This window comes from Thunnus thynnus, chromosome 15, assembly GCF_963924715.1.
Source record: "Thunnus thynnus chromosome 15, fThuThy2.1, whole genome shotgun sequence".
Lineage (NCBI taxonomy): Eukaryota > Metazoa > Chordata > Actinopteri > Scombriformes > Scombridae > Thunnus > Thunnus thynnus.
Window position 1 is genome coordinate 18,204,986 of NC_089531.1, and position 17,249 is coordinate 18,222,234.

Genomic DNA, 17,249 nt, shown 5'->3' on the forward strand with positions numbered 1-17,249 from the left:
GGCTGGCACCCAAACCCACCGACCCACAGCTCCGGTCTATCCTTGCCAAGTAAGTGAGCTGCAGAGCAAAAGAAGAGATGATCCGTAAAGCTTGGAGAAAAAAAAAGGTCTTCCACAACAATACATACTTTTATGTGGACAACGAGAACCCACCTACAATCCTTAAGAGGCATACTGAATATGCTGAAGTGAAGAAAATGTTAAAGGAAAAAAAATGCTAAGTTCCGGACCCCCTACCCAGCAAGACTATGAGTTTTCTACAATGATGGCACCCGCCTGTATCAGAGTGCAGCAGAGGCGAAAGAAGACTTTGGCTTTGCATTCCAATTACCATCATACCTGCCCCAACCAGCCCAGACCAACGGGAGATCCAACTCTTATCCACATGCGCAGGAGCTTCAGACATGATTGATATATTGCTGCAAGTGAAAAAAACCCAAAACCTGGACACAGCACAAAGAAAAACCTGCAGGATTTCAGACAAAGATCCCCTACAGATAAATGAATGATGGGTGACGGCCTAACTAGGACAATAATGCAGATAAGTTTGTTGTAGTTTGTTCTTTATTCTAGTTATCCGCCTGTTTACATTAGATTACTGGTAAATTTGATTTAATTTGAAGTTTTATGACTCCTACATCTTACTCTTAATCTATGTAAAGGTGTTGGGACGCAAAAACATTAATAACAGACATTTTCCACACAATATTTTATGTGTTTTGACTTTCTTTATTTTAGTTATGACTGTAACTGATATGCAGCCATCTCAAAGGGCCCTACTTTTTGTAAAGAGCAGGATAACTCTTGATACTGGGCACTCTGACATCTCAAGTCCCTCAAAGTCTCATTTAGAACGAGCCTCGATATTGGAAGCAAAAGACAGTAAGGAATGTAATGACATTCTGGTCTGAATAAGTTTCTTAGTGTTCTTATTTTGTTACGTTCATTTCTCAATGTTCACAAGAGTTATATGGATGTATAATGTTCTGAGTGCTGGTCATTATACAATACCTGTAGGAGAGACCTTAAAATTATTTCATTTAACATAAATGGGGTTATAAATCCAAGTAAAAGAAGTAAAATTCTGAGTAAAATGAAAAAATGAAAAAAAGAGAATGCACAAATTACATTATTACAGGAAACGCACCATAATTCTACTGAACAAAAAATGTTGAAAAGAATGGGTTTTTCCAAAGTGTATTATTCATCTTACAAATCAGGCCATAAGGAGAGGGGTAGCTATTTTATTACCCCATAGAGTTCCATTTGAACAACTTTAAGAAATAAAGGACAAGGAAGGTACTTATTACTTTCAGGAAAGATAGAGGGTGTCCAAATAACGCTACTGAATATTTATGCCCCCCCGGCTAGATTCTTCAAAAGTACCGACTCAGACCTCCCTGCACAAGAAACTTGAGGTTTCATGTCAGAACTGGGTGTAATAGACAACTGGAGAGACTTTTTTCATTTTTAAAAGAAATCGCCATAGAAAACATTACTTTGAGATAGGTAGTATTGTATCTTGTCTGACCACACACTCCTTTTGTTATCGTTGCAATTAAGTAATAATCCTGGACATATACTATGAAGGTTAAACTCAAGTATTCTTTACAATTTACAATTTAAAACAAAAATAAAAGAAGAAATAAAAATGTTCCTTGAAATAAATGATAGTGGGGAAATTGGCTCAGAAATGATGTGGGACGCGCTGAAAGCAGTTGTTAGGGGGAAATTATGTCTTTTTATGCATGTAAAAAGAAAGAAAGACAATTAAGATTATCAGGTCTAAACTGAGAATTAAGAGCTTGAGACAAAACATAAAAAGAGCCAAATCCAACTCTTACCTTTAAACTAAAGGAAATAAGGAATGAAATAAATATTCTGCACTCACAAGACTTAAAAATATTATGAACATGGTTCAAAATTTGCAAAGCTTCTGTCAAGGAAACTACAAACAGGTGGATGGCACAATTTACAAAATTAGGGACCCAGACTTTTATATAAGTAAAGTGAAATACAAATGACTTTTCAAAATTATTATAAACGATTATAAACACAGCCACATTTGGAAGATGAATAACAAATGGAAGAGTTCAGTTTCCCTTTATCTACTTACCATGTCGGAGTTGAATATTGTGATCTCTAGGCTAAAAGCAAATAAGTCATTGTACCATTCTTCCGAATGGTACAAGACCTTCCAGTTTGAGTTAGTACCAAGCCTTCTCCAGACATTTAACACAGCTTTAAAAAGATGGGAAAATCCCACCATCATGGAGAGAGGCTACTATCTGTTATCTCAAGGAGGGAAAACACAGACTGGACTGCGGGTCAGTTAGATCAATTTCAGTTCTTAACCCTGATTACAAGCTATGCACGTCAATGCTCACCAAGAGAGGGTTTATCTCACAGAGATAAGAGAACATAAATCACAAGCCTTACTGGTCAGTCTGGATGCAGAGAAGGCCTTCGATTCTGTGAGTTTGACGGTTTTGTATAAGGTTCTTGAGAGATTTGGGTTCCATGAACGAGGCACAAGGTTGTGCAATGTCGCCACTCCTTTTCGTACTTTATATAGAACCCCATGCCCAATAGATAAGACAGACTGACAGCAATAAAAGTATCCCCATAAATGGAGAACAACACAAGATTGCATTGTATGCAAATGATGTTTTGGTATATTCAAGTGAAACTTCCTTCTACATCGACCTTTGTGTTGATGACGTTTCTATCATGTGGCCAGCCACTGGTTAAGTGTTGTTTTGACTGGGCCTGAATGCTCTGCTGTGACTTCAGCACTAATGGGAGAGAGGACTTCCTGTGATTTCTTGTAAAATAAAAGCAGTTTTATTTCTGGTGAAAAGCTTAAAAATGCCGAATTACGACCACAGTGTACTATTTGTGTGATGTCCTGCCGCCTGCACGATCTACCCAGAGCCACCCCTTGCCTAAACCAAACAGAGTATTTCCAGTAAGTGAGAACGTGTCTGACACGGACAATCTCCTGTTGTGTGCTACTTGTGTGAAAGGGCAACAGGCAATGTCCAGGGAATCAAGTCCGGACATTATCTGGAATTCATATATGACAACAGCTGGCATTACCATGCCAGGTGGAAAGACATTGGACTGTCACTAATTAAGGACCCTCTAATTCAGGCAGTATTTGACAATAAGGATTTAGAAAAAAATTATAAACAGTGTGCAAAACACATGCATGAAATTTATACTTAAAGTCTGGAACTCCATTAGGAATGTCTGTGAAGACTCTCAGTCATCCAGGTCATGGTTATACAAGGAGGGTTGAATTGGCAACTGGACTTGGTTGTAAATACTCAAAGATATTTTGCTTCTCATCCAAGGGGCTTCTTCAGTTCTAACTGACTGGCGAGGAGTCCAAGGTATTTATTTAACCTCTGTGTGGTCGTTATCATGGTCATTGATACCAGTTGGTTCGTTAGTGCTCCTGGCTGGTGTTACAAGGGTCATTGGAGTCACTTGAAGCTGAAGTGTAAATGACAGTTATTGGAGTTGTCACATGAGACCAAATGTGAATGGTTGTTAAGTCTCCTGAGAAGGGATGAAAGAACAGCATTGTAGTTGGGGGATAAGTAGTTTTATAGACCTCCTCCTCTGTTGAAGGATGGTTTCTCTACTTTGATGTAGATAGCTTCCTTCACTCCTCTTTCAAACCACCTGCCCTCCCTATCTGAAATATGTATGTTGTTGTCCTCGAAAGAGTGTCCCCAATCTTTCAGGTGTAGGTAAACTGCTGAGTCTTGACCTGTGGAATTGGTCCTCCTGTGTTGAGCCATGCATTTGTTTAATGGTTGTTTCGTTTTCCCGATATACAAGTCTATGCATTCCTCATTGCATTGGACTGCATACACTGGATGCTTTTCTTGTGTTTGGGTGTGCAGTCTTTCAGGTGGACAAGTTTCTGTCTTAGTGTGTTGCTGGGTTTGAAAAACACAGGCATGCAGTGGTCTGTTATGGAGGAATATAAATTACAAGATAACCTAAGAATAATTAGACGGCGTGTCTGTGACCCCAATTTTAAACCTAATCAATTGGACTATAACAAAATTTTACTCAATAACTGATAAGGAACAATTAAAAGATTTCCAAACTTTTAAGAAAATATGCTCTGGAAAAACAAGATTTTTATCAGTATCTACAATTACATCATAATTTTGTTGTTGTTAAAAAATTACCCACTAGATATGGATGACCCAGTGCTGAAACAAGTTTTAGGAGCCTATTTGTCAGAGTTAAACAGAGGTGTTATATCCACACTGTATAAGGGCTTCATGACAAAGAAATCTCATTCCACAGAGCATGTTAAAAATAAATTGGAAAACGAAGGTAACTGAGATTTCAAAGGAGAAATGGTACAGCTATTGTGACTTTCAGTGGAAGTGCACCAACTTGCATACATAGAGAGAATTTGGATGGAAGTGTCTAATTAGATTTTTTTATTACCCCAAAGCAGAAAGCACATTTTACAGGAGAGGATTCAAAGTGCTGGAGACTGTGTGGGAGTCAGGAAACCAATCACTGGCATATATTTTGGAAATGTCCAATATAAGACATTTCTGGTCAGAGATGCACAAAACATTGGAAGGCATATTTAATATGAAACTACTTTTCCAGTTTTGCACTTTTATTTTAGGGAAAGTTGACTTTCATTCAGGGCACCTCAACGAATATTTATTTGGTGTTCTGATATCTGCCTGTAAAAAAAAAAAATATCACTAGGCACTGGCTGCTTCCTGATTCCCCCCACAATAGAGAAATGGACAGATATAGTTAAGAATACACAATGGAAAAGATTACTTATTCACTTCGCCTACCAATGAACATATTTACTAAGGTATGGTCAAAATGTGTTTCCTATGTATGACAGTCACAGCCACACTGTATGGAATTAACAAATTAACAGATCTTTTGCTGTTGTTTTTTTTAATAATCGATACACAGTTCTAAGGAAAAGGTTGCTTGGTCTCCCAATTTATTTTTTGCTTTAAAACTTAGATAACTTATTGGATTGTCTCCCAACATGTTAATGTACATCTTTGTTACTATACATCCCTCTTTCCATAATGTAAATAGTTATTGAAAATTTTATAGGATGCATATTGTTTGAAAATAGGATAAAGAGAAGGGAAGGGCTTCAATTCATGCTGTTCATTTGTTGCAGACTTCTAATGCCCTCTGTAACTGCAAGGCTATTTCTTTGTAGTTGGTGAAATGTTCTCAACTATCCTCTAAAAAGAATTGCAAAAAAAAGACAGAGATGACATGGAGCTGACCTTTGATTATACAATGGGTAGTTCCAGCCAAACAATCTGATCAACGTGATCAAATTGGCATGACAGCCCACCTAGCCGTCCTCAAATGAAAAATGCCTCATTACTATAAATATAACTCCGCCACTGATTAGAACTATAGACTGTGATGTCACGCTAATAACAACAGTCACTTCTGTGTAAACAACTGGTGGTTGATTTTAATTGCAGATAGGGATGTCAACAGTTAACCATTAATAGGTTAACCGCCAAGAATATTTTTGACCGGCTACATATGTTGGTCTACATGTTAATTTGCATAAACACTCCGCTAACGGCTAGACAACTACATGTTCACAGCATTAGATATTCTTTTTGAATGGACAAAGTACCAGCGTAAAACCGACTTCTACAAGGAGTGTTGCATTATGGGTTGTTTGTAGCATTAATGTTGCTAGGCTAGGGAGTGTCTTAAAATCTGTTTATAGTGAGTCTGTTAGAGTAAGTCAGCCCTAAAAGTGTTTCGTTAGTCCAGTTTAACCTGAAGGAGTTTCTGAAGGCTTGTGTTTTTCTGCCAGGGAGGAAATAAATTCATGACGAGTGAAAACGAGTCCAAAGTGTCTTCTGATGTCTTTGCTGCAGAAACAGAATCTGTCAAGCTGTCAAATACCACTGTCACAGATGATAAGGAGCTCAAAAAGACAAACAGGCAGTCTTATAAATGCTAACTGCTGGAGAAAATATTTTTTACCACTTCTAAGGGCCTGGTAGAAAGGGGGTTGTCTTATAGTCAGGGTCGCCTTATATTTGTATTATTACTTATATTTGTACGTCGAGCCCGAGTATGTTATACCATTGAGAGCTACTTTGACTAAATACATTGAAAAACACTTTGAGGTGAAGTAGGATGAGCTAAAGCTAATGTTAGCTCTGACCAACAAAAGCTACGTCATAACTTTTCTTAAAAATTAACCGGTTAGTTATCGATTAATGGGTGTCAGTCTGCTGCAAGCAAAATTAACCAAAACTGATATCCCTAATTCTGGAGATATGTGAATTCGGCAAATGCTTATTTCTGTTGTTATTTTCAGCGGTAACTGTAATGTTTGAAGATATATCGTTAAACACGGTGATCAACCTATCTGGCATTTCCACTGGGGTTATTTTATGTACTGTGTTGCTTTGCTAGTTTCTTTGTTTTGTTTTGTTTTCTTTTGGGGGGATCAGCAGTGAAACCTGGAGTGAACCTTTGAGTTGTATTTCTTTTATGTTTGTGAAACTGGATTGAAGTGAACTGATTTGGGGTTATGGGGACAACAGAAAGGATTCTTTACCAAGTGGATTGAACTCTGAGACTGTGGGACAAGTTACACACGCACACACTGAAAAACCCAAACCCTTCACCACTCTTTATCGTTACCCAGCATCCCGATATACAACAAAACTTAACCATTTTCTCTTCAGTTGAGAGTATATCTCAGCTCCCACTCTGGCATCCTCCATCAGCTGTGCCGGTGAGTCACTGGCACGGCGTTACCAGCTTAAAAATGCATGTGAAGCTCGTGGACGTAATGATCAAGACAGTTTTGTATTTATATGTGTCGTATTTATTCAGTTTGGGAAATCCCACGATCTCTAGAAAGCATTAGCTCTAGATGGCTGGCTGACTCAAAAGGGACTAGAAATCATCTCTGTTGCTAGGTTGTTACTAAGGGTCAGCCTACTTACTAGAGTAGTAAACAGGGCTTCATTACATAGGAGTCTACTGACGTAACTGATTGTTTTCAAGATACTAGTAAGACCTCATGTATTTCCATGGAAACGGAGATACCTCGCAAAAAGTTTTTTTTATTTTGAGAGCGAATTGCCCCATTACATGAATACATTTTGATTATGTCTTTTATGTTATTGGTTACCGTTGTATAATCGCAATATTACACAAGAGGGTGTGCTTTACCATCATTATTGGCATGGCAGTGATGCAGTCAGGAACAAGGCCCTTGCACTGAGTTCTGTAAGCATCCCTGAGGGTAAAGCACACCCTCTCGTGTAATATTGCTTAATTGGACCCTGGCTTTAACGTGTGAATCATGGCTAAAACAACACACGCACAAACATTTGAAAACACACACACAAAGGTAACAGCTAAGATCAGTCAGACCTTTTCCTAACTCCCTTTAATCTCTACCTCCTCTTTCTCTTTGTAATGGTCTACTGTATGTCGTAATACTGGGTAGGAGAGATTGGACTGACCACTGTCAACGTCCACTCTGATTCCTGAGCACTGAACCATAACCTCTGTTCTCAGAAAAAAAACAACTGTGTGCGCAGGAGGGTGGGGCGGCTCCTTGTGAAATCATGTTACCTGGGCTGAGGCACTTCTGTACGGGGATACACCAGTCCTGCTTTTTCTCTTCTGATATCGATTCTGAAACCTCACCTCAGGATATGTACTGATACAGATTACCAGTCTGATATCTCTTTCCCAAATTCCTTACTTAAGTACTTAAAACTCTGTCAGCAGCCCAGCATGACTAAATTAATGTAATTGATAGCAGGAAACTTTGATTTTCAATATCATTGACAAAGAAACTGTATTTAAAGTCGATCAGTAATGTCACTGATGTCATCGGATCAGTATCAAATCGGTGCATCCCTGCAGTACTTCAGTATGATGCTAATTGTGTTTTATTCCTCATTTTCTTCATAAAATATATTATTTGTAATGTTGTTGATCAATCAGAAAAAGTATATCAATGAGACATGTTTTCATACAATAAAGAATGACACACATACTTGCTGTTAATGTCTGTGTATGTAAATGTGTTTATTTTCCCCTGTAATCTCCATTTTAATACAAGAACATTATGTGAACAAGTTGTGGGTAATTCCTTCAGGCGAAGTCTGCAGTATTTACAGGAAGTGTGCACAAAGGGCTCCAAAAGTCAACCAGAGAGCCCTTGGGCACTTTTTGATTTTACAGGGTGACAGCCCAGAACCCTCAAGGATTTACCAGGACTTATCAGGATCGTCAAAGTCTTTGAGTCTATAAGGGCAGACACTGGGACTGCACTGAAGTACTCTTTACTCTCTATAAGAAGGGAAAATCCTGTTAATACATTCATATCAGTCATAAGATGAAGGGTGGGAAAAAAACAGGATTGACATTTGAAAGTTTTGTTCCCCTATGTCCAAGCTCCCTCAGGCACAACACATATGCTCCGGGGGACAGGATACTTCCTGCCTGCCCTTAAATTCTGACACACTTACAGACTATAAACTCTCTGTGCAACAAAAAGCACACACACACACACATACACACACACACACACACACACACACACACACACACACACACACACACACAGTTCCCAAAAATCACTCTCCACTCCTTCCATGGCTCTAACATCAAACAGAAAACTCATTACCACATCAGACAAAAATCGCCATGAACTAATGGAGCAACATTTTCTGGAGATACCAAAAGTCAAGTGCACACTTTGGGGAGAAGAGTGCAGAAAACTAGGACACCTCCATTGAATCACACTGGCTGAAGATAGTAGTAGGCGAGTCTGTCAGAGGAAGTGCACATCATAGGGCCTAAAGGGCTTCACACTCACACCTCTTGAGATCATGGCCGGATTAAGAAATGATCTGTGTGTCTGTGATCGAGCTTTGGTAGACCGCCTGATCATATTTTCATGGACAGAAAGAATGAAGAAAAAAAAGGTAACATTTATGTAGGTAATGTATGGATGGATTGAGGGATGCATAGTATGCATGGATGGAGGTGCAGATGGATAGATCAAGTGACAGATAAGTAGGGGAGCGTGACAGCAACCATCCGTATATGAACAGAAACATGGACATTAAGTGATGACCCATGCTATCACACACCACCCAAAGGGCTGAGTGACACACATACATGTGCGCACACACGCACGCATAAACCCACATACACAAGGGAAGAGCTATAATTGGCCTGCAGCAGAAAAGAAGAAAAACCTGTGTTTAGCACCTGGGTTATACTGACATACCAGCATGCAACTACTGTGAAAATGACGTAGACAAGCCTCAGAGAAAGATAAAAACTGACACAGCAGCACAGCACTGAAACTGCAAATCTGCAGCACATGTGCACGCACGCCATAAATCATACACTATATGACTTGAACACCCATGACACATACGCGCCGTCCTACTACAGCAGCTGCATACACTCCAAAAGAACCTTTCACTCGCTCGCAACCGGACAATCCTTACAAAGTACCCATCTCCTAATGTACAGTCTGCTCACTGTCAGCTCACACAGCTGGAGTGGGGATATGCTGGTTAGACTGAGAGACTATCTAACCATTTACCCTTTTGGGTCAGTAGGCTCAGAGGCTGAGAGGTTCTTAGCTGAGAGATGCTAAATACCACAAACACACACAGAGCAAGAGAGCTGGCTAACCTCTCGCTCAATATTTACAGAGCTCTGCGGCACTACCACAGCTGGAATGCAGCGGGCAGAGCGAGCACGTAGAGGGAACCATATCAGTTTCTGGGTCATCTAGGGCTGCTTCACTCTGCATGAAGTCTAGACTTTGACTGCAAAACACGCCTGTGGATGCTGTACACTTCAACTGAATCATATACTAAGAATGGTTGGACTCTGTGCCTGCAAAACATACAGTTATAGAAGCACGAGGTAAAAGATCGCAATAAATTCATGAGTGTATTCCCTTATGTAACCGCTAAGAGATCACAGATCATCATAAAACAATAAGTTTTTCCATCAGTTTTTCTTATTTGCTGCATTTTTCTCTCAAGTCAAAGAGTTGCTTGGCTCTGAGTTTAGCCTGAGGTAACAATCAGCGAACTAAAGAGCAGAAACACGGCAGCAGTACCTACAAGATCTCTTCTCACCCACCTATGTCTGTCTGACTGTCTGTCTGCCACCTTCCCATCGCACCTTCAGTACCTACCTGCTGTTTTAATTAACTTCATACCACGGGGAGCAATTATGCAAGGTAACATTCATCTCATTTGAAGCTGCAAATTAATCTAACCTCAAGCCGCCGAAGGACAGGCGCACCAGTGTGTTACTGCCAGTGAGGACACCAGTACATTAAAATGCCAAGGTGTTTTGTTTTTTTTATAAGGACACTCGATGGCTGTTAGTGCAAAAAGACATAAAAAAGAGAGACGGAGAGATGACAGGAAACTTTGAGCCCTGAAGTTTTTGGTGTTGTGCTTTAATGCCGCAACTCTGAGCTTTCTGGAGAAAAATGGGGAAATGAGTTCATTAAGATGGACAGATAGCAGGCCAGGCATACATCAAGGAGAAAACAATTTACATACCTCCATTTCCCTCAGGGAGTGAGAACACAGAGGGAGAAAGTAGACGTTGGGGTGGGGTAGGGTAGGGTGAGGGGGGGGTAGCAATGTGAGAACGAGCAAATGAGAAGAAAGTGCAAAAGACTGGGATAGAGAGAAGCAAAAGATGAAGAGAGACAGTGAGATAGCATGTGTGAGAAAGCAAGTGTAAGAGAGTAAGCTAATGAGAGAAAGATAACAAGCTGCGGAGGGTGGGGGGGGGGGGCGAGGGGGGGGGCACTGTCAGGCGAGAGGAGTGAGAGACACGGCTCAGAAATTGGCATGATTGCACTTCAGGAGGTGTGAGGACGCCAAAACAGTAGGCAGTGTCAAACAGATACACACCAGGATCTCACATGTGATGCAACTCAATAAGCAAGGCCTGGCACCCACCCTCTCCTAAAAAAAAAAAAAAAAAATAGAACTCACTCAGAGCTGCCTCTTACCACTAATCTGATTTCCTGGATTATGTTTCAGTATTTAAAACAAAAGACCAAAGCGCTCAAGTTTAATTCCATCAATTTATTTGGCTTATGACTTACAGTGCAAGTCCAGGCTGCTGTGTTTTACCTTCTCACTTTTCATTTACTCTTTAGTTGCAACACTCCATTTCTATAGCTAAATTTTAAGACCCTGTTGGGATAAAGAAATATTTATTTGGGCAAGCCAGCTAACAAGAAATGAAGGTTTGCTGTGGCTAATAAAACGTGTTTTCGCATGTGTGTGCATTCTTTTTGACATATAGGTCCCTCAGGTGGCTGTAAAAGCGAAATCTAATTCTTCTGGCACGCTTCAGTTATGAAGCGGACAGCTACCGGCCAAAGCTGCGGACACACTGAACTTCACATACCGGTTTAATGGAATAGTGCAAGTTAGTGGTTTGTACCAAAGTATGAGTTTGAAATTGCATTCCTTGACTGCTAAAGCTGCGCCAGACCTGCTCTAAAACCGATGAACATCAATCTCTAACCCACTATCAACCGCAGTCACACAGACACACATATGCACATATAGGCCAAAACCTCACAATGCAACATAGAATCTCTCAGTTCAAGCAAGTTTTCCTGATAGAAACTCAGATTTCACTGAAATAATACTTCCTCGTGGACAACTAGAGGACCAGACCACAACATTCTACTTCAGTGACACTCGCAGAAAAACACTTGAATCAGAAACAGGCACATCCCTTATAGTCAACATCTATGTGTGTGAGAGAGCGGCTGCACATGTCCCTAAGCTTTTCCATCTAGGCTATGTTAGTCTGTGTTTATTGTCGAGTTGACACGATGGAGCCGGCATGCGTGCGGTTCCATCACAACAGGGATGTCTCCGGTGGCTAACGGGGCATGTAAATGGGCTCTCACTCTATCAGAAACCGCCTCGAGGGGCAGAGGGACCAAGACAAGACGACGGCGTGGCCCCTGGGCCCCATCACGGCTGATGTGAGGAGGAGAGAGCTGAGGCACGCTGTGTCCCAGAGAACGGATGCTGTTGTGGTCTATTACCGGTTGCTGAGTGATCACAGGAAATGCGGAGGAGCAGTTCTCAAAGTGGGGCTCACAAACAAACAGGGACCTTTTAAGACCTAAAAGGGAAAACTGTTTGTGCTCCAGAGGTTTAAGTCACTGATCATGCATTCACAACATCCTCAGTTCAACCTTTGTTGCTTGTCATTTTTTCCCTATCTCTCTATCCACTCATTTTCTGTCAAATCTCTACTATCCACTGTCTAACAAAAAGGAATCAAACCTGAAAACAAAAATACAAATCTAATAAGGCTCCTTAAGACGAAATATTTCAATCAGAGCGTCCATGGTCTAAAAAAAGTGGTTCCCAACCTGAGAGTTGGGGCCACCCCAAGGGTCATGCAAGAATAAAAAACATATTTCACCAACACAATATTATCGTTTGGTTCCTCTTTTAAATTACTGCAAATGTTACCTCTGAAAATTAAATAAGACACAAATAGTTTTACCCAAACACAAGCTGTGTAGAGGTCGTTAGCTGTCATTTCTTCGGTTTAACGGGTCACAAGCCACTCACTAAAGTTTGAGAAACACTAACCTAATGCACATGAACTGGAGGTCACATCAAAACTTTTGGGGGCCCCCGATGTATGCTGGAGGGACAATATCAAAGTACTGGACCTCACATGTAACCCCTTGAAGTCACTTTACATAGCATTACTCCCACTCAAGTGAATGACCACTTTTAGAGGATGCCAGATGATAATGCATCTTTGTTTTCCATCTTATGGAGGAGAGTGAAGAGGCTGTCTAGCTTTCTCTCTCCCATCTCTTTCCTAATCACAGGCCCACGATGTGGCCAGCATGCTGGGCTGGAGTTAGACACCGCACACTATTAAAGTAGCTCTTTAATTAGCAGTGAGGGAAAACGGAGGCATCTATAAACGCACCACTTTTTTTTTCCTCCTTTTTTTTTTGCATGAAGCGAACAGCATGCTCCGGAGCAGCAGCAGCAGCAGCAACCAACCAACCAGCCAGCTTCGGCTTCTTCTTCTTCTTCTTCTTCTTCACAGTACAGCCGCCTGCTGCAAACACACAACTTGCAGCTTTTTTTTTTTCACCCGCACTTGTTTCCCAAAGCAGAACTAACAAAGCAGCGTGAATGAATTTTCTGCCAGTTTAATTTTTCACCGCAGTTCAATGTGCGTGTGTGGAAGCGGAGTGAGCGGCGATGCTTTTATCAGACACGCATGTCAATAAAAAAGGACAGCTTCACAAAAGTAAAGACATACGGATATATAGAGAGAAAAGGACACAACAGGGGGACACAGTATTATCTCGCCGACAATGTAACACAGACAAACGCTTTGCTGAAGCAAAGCAGCGACTCCCAAACACCGTGAATCCTCAACATTTAGCGCTAAACGCGAAAGGAAGTGAAGCTGCTTCACTGCTCAACGACAACAATCCTGCAAGAAAAGGAAGCAAAAAAAAAACGTGCTTTCACAAACCTGACGAAGCGAAGACACTTCTTCCACCAAAGCGCTGGTGTCCGGAGTTTGTGTATGTGTGTGTGTGTGTGTTTTCTCTCTCTCTCTCTCTCTCCTCTGTCGTAGAGATAGTGCTGATGTTTCCACTTCCTCTTTTCTTCTGCCGTCTGCTGGCTGCCTCTGTGATGCCAGAGAGAGGATGCATGCATGGAGGCAGAGCTGCACTCACTCACTGCTTACAGAGTGAATGGTGACATTTCATCACATTTAAAAAAGAAAAAAAAACAGTTTTTTTTAAAAAGCAGTAGTTTATATTATATCAATTCTGTAATTTTACCATGTCTCCACCCTGATGAATGGAAATGTTGGGGGAAATCACTCTGTCTTTATTTAAATTATAGGATAAAAATCAGATTTTCTTGATCAGTAAGAAGTAGCCCAGTTATACTTTTTAGGTCGGTTATAGTGTCTTTATTTCCTCCAATCAGAAAAACGTTTACTGATGTTCAACCTGCTTGCACATCAAGAAGAGTGTGTTTTTTTTAAATGCATGTCTTCATGTTTTTAAATCTATATAGGGCTTCAGTTAACGAGATTGAGATTATTTTCATCATCGATTAATCTATAAAGTGTATAAAATGTTTGTAGACCGTGAAAAATGTGTGTAACAGTTTCCTGAAGCCCAGATTACCTGTTTTCTTTTTCCAACCAGCTGTCTAAAATCCAAACATATTGGATTTACTATCACACAACTCCAAGAATAGAAGCAAATCCTCTCAAATGACATGAAATATTTGGCATTTTTTACTTTTAAAAGTTTAAAAAGAATAATTGATCATTGAATTAGTTGCAGATTATTTTCTGTCAATTGACTAATTGATTAATCAACTTGTTGTTGCAGCTCTAAATCTATAGCTAGGCTTCTTTACTCTTGTTTAGTTTTGTTGGTTAAAAATGGTTAAAAAATAGATTTATTTCTGATATGGGAGACCTTTCCTTAAAACAAGGCAATTCAAACTGTTATATATAACATAAAAAGTCATAAAAGAAACACAAGGCAGTATTAAAAAGATGCAAAATAGACATTTAAAAGAATGAAATAAGATACAAGATTAAAAAAAAGAGCTTAAATAAAACAGAGAAACAGAATAATGAAAAACAAGTGGCCAGAAATGAAATGCTTTTATGGATGGAAATTATTATTGGGTTCGTATATAAATAAATATTATACTAAGTAATACATTTATTTTTCAAGCATTTAATTTCCAAAAAAACTATTACAAGTATTTCAAAAACATGTCATCATTCTGGGAGAAAGCCAGAAAGAAAAACACATCCCAACCACATATCATCATTTATTGTATGCAGTATGCAATGGTGAAAAAACTGTTAAGACTGAATCTGCTGGTTTTAAACAAAAATCTAAGCACCATTTAAAAGTTAAATGTATACTAGTTAACCTATTACATGAGCAAATAAACATATAGGCTTCAAGAAAGGTTAAATATGTGTCACAACTGTCCTCACACATACACACTCGATTGAAAAACTGCACAATTTTGATTAAAAAAGTTATCAAATACATATTCTCTGATGCGTCTTTAACCATTTATGTAAATACACATATGGCTGAGGTTTTAGATATTCAGGTTTTTATTGATTTGTCCGACTGACCCAAAACTCCTCCGGTGAAAAGCGTTCGCCTCTAGCAACCCAAGAAATGAACACAACTGACTGAAAAGGACTTAGAACAGATTATAAGTAAATAAACAAATAAAAAACTGAGGAGTCGACATCTTTTCCCTCCATGATGGGTGAAACAAAAGCGTGGCTGCCTCCAATCTTGCAGGAGAGGAAGGCAAACAAGAACAATGACTTCAATAATTCATGGTTATTGAATGCTCTCTGGTCTCCACACACACACACGCACGCACACACAACTGTTTGATTATGACCTTCTAATGTTACATTATGTTGGATGGAACCATTCTGATACAGCTCAGCAGTACTCTTAGACAACATAATGCTATATTTTCAGGCAGACCACAGCACTATATCACAGACTACCGCAGCTCTGGGCCACATGAGGCCACTTCCCTTTTGATTTTGTGATTACAGACTGTTTCTGATATTAAACCTGGAGTGCCAGCGTGTGTGTTTGTGTGTGAGGGAGGGAGAGAGAATAGTGTTGCGGCAGCTCATCCTTGTCTCCACTCAGCAGGAGCAGCAGGAGGAGGATTAATACAGGAGCCCCGTCCTCCCCTGGTAAATAATCTGGAGCGACACACCCAGCAGAAATCTCTCTGTCCCTCTTTCTGTTTGTTCCCCTCTCTGTGAAAAACACCGGATACAAAGCTGTGCCTATTTAAATGACAGCCTGTGTGCTGAACTAAATTGTTAATTCGACTGCATACATGCACTGCAAAAGCAAACAGAAAGCACAATGATTATTTGACACGGAGCGGCAATTTAGAGGAGCGGGAAACAAGTCTTGTCTGCACTAGATTGCATTTAGATAGAACGAAGACTTGGTTCAAGTGATTCCTTGTTTTGATGCTGAAAGGCTGCATTAGATCAGAGCAATTCAGATCGCACATAACACATCCTAAACACCACTTTACTGTATGCTCCCATTAAGGAACATCCTCAAACTGCTCTATTTCCATCACTGAGTTATGGAGACTTTTCTAACAGAAGCTTCAGAGAGGTCACAGAAGATGTAATCCCTTTATCTGAGACAGCAAAGAGGCGGCGGAGTGGTTTTAAGCCATCCCATTTGGTTTTAAAGTACTGCACAATGTATCCGATAAAATGCAGACTCACTATGCAGCACAATGCACCTCTTCATCCAATAAAATGCAGAGTCACTCTCTTTTTTTTTTATTTTGCATCTCACTTAAGGTTTCCTTTCTGCGTGGACTTCAGTTGTCAGCTTTTACCTGCTTGTGTGAGTCACTTGGATTTGGACACATCCTGTTTCACAACCACTGGCTGAACCTTTGCCCAGCTACACATCTGGTGTGAAGATGATATCACATCACCAAAGAAAAAAAAAAAAAAAAAAGAGGCTAATGTTACTGCGTTACTCCCTTCTGGCAAACATAATTACTATTCATGAGTTAAGTGCAGCGCTCTGGTCGTAAAGTTTTCATTATCTAGTGTTCTGCAAATATGCTGGAGCTTCTTCTAACACAATTTGCACAATGAGTCCGGCCTGGCACTCAATCTGATCTGTACCTTGTCCAAGAAGACAGAGTGCTTCAATAAAGACTCTCCGCTGACCAAATTCTCTTCTCGACGTGGCACAACCTCCCTCTGAGCTGCTCCTGTGACTGAATCTCATCTGAGAGATTCATTGTGCTACTCAGAGAGAAAGAGAGAAAGAGAGAAGAGTCAACGTGGAACAGACTGTTTCAATGAAGCTGATTTATCTCAGGTTATTGGTCAAAGCACCAGGAAAAGAAAGAACAAGAGTTGCCTGGGAAAGCAGATGAAAGAAAGAAAGAAAGAGGAGAAAATAAATATAAAAAGCTTTAAGTCAGGAGCTAAAACGCTCTCATGGACATTTAATCTGTCATTCTTTGATGGAATTGCAATTTCTCACATAAACACATACGCTCCCTGCAGCGTTTGAGCTATTCAGAAATCCTAAG

The 17,249-nt window shown here is 40.0% G+C and overlaps 1 protein-coding gene across 1 annotated transcript in view; it reads right to left on the reverse strand.

The window, feature by feature from the left end:
* elmo1 (engulfment and cell motility 1 (ced-12 homolog, C. elegans)) overlaps positions 1-13,771 on the reverse strand; it is a 108,357-nt gene extending 94,586 nt beyond the window's left edge. The window contains exon 1 of the mRNA XM_067613219.1: positions 13,618-13,771. The gene's annotated coding sequence lies outside the window, so the exon portion shown is untranslated. The remainder of the gene's footprint in view (positions 1-13,617) is intronic.
* Positions 13,772-17,249: the final 3,478 nt, after the last annotated feature.